Source organism: Cynoglossus semilaevis, chromosome 9 (assembly GCF_000523025.1).
Source record: "Cynoglossus semilaevis isolate Cse_v1.0 chromosome 9, Cse_v1.0, whole genome shotgun sequence".
NCBI classification, from domain to species: Eukaryota; Metazoa; Chordata; class Actinopteri; order Pleuronectiformes; family Cynoglossidae; genus Cynoglossus; species Cynoglossus semilaevis.
Genome location: NC_024315.1, coordinates 1,680,681 through 1,681,142, shown reverse-complemented (window position 1 = coordinate 1,681,142; position 462 = coordinate 1,680,681). Strand labels below are relative to the sequence as shown.

The 462-nt window shown below is 51.5% G+C and overlaps 1 protein-coding gene across 1 annotated transcript in view; it reads right to left on the bottom strand.

The window, feature by feature from the left end:
- sdk1b (sidekick cell adhesion molecule 1b) overlaps positions 1-462 on the bottom strand; it is a 148,520-nt gene that overhangs the window by 41,168 nt on the left and 106,890 nt on the right. The gene's annotated exons all lie outside the window — the stretch shown is intronic.

The window sequence follows — 462 nt, the reverse complement described above, 5'->3', positions numbered from 1 at the left end:
AGTCCATTAGTCATTAGTCATTAATTAAAGCAGTCACCACCGCAGGGATCTGACCAATGACAGACAGAGTGGTTCAAGGTTTTTAACTAGTTTAACTAGTCATGTCTGACATTAGGACATGGGGGGGGGGAACAGGAAGTGTGTGTTGTTGTTTTTCCCGAGCTGACAGAAAGGCCTTAATTAATGGAAGAGCAACTGCCTTCACCAAACCCACGCACAGGCGCGGGGGTGTGAACGCACACTCACTGAGACACACATGGGGGGGAGGGGGGGGTCCGGGGGGAGGTGAACCACTAACCTGCTGGTAATTAGTCTGGCTCCTCAGACACCAGCGTCTGTTACCCTCTGTAACCTGCTGACACCGAGCTAACGAGAGTGTCACACACACACACACACACACACACACACACACACACACACACTTCTGCCCAGCCGTGCACATAAACCTCTGAATCTGACTGG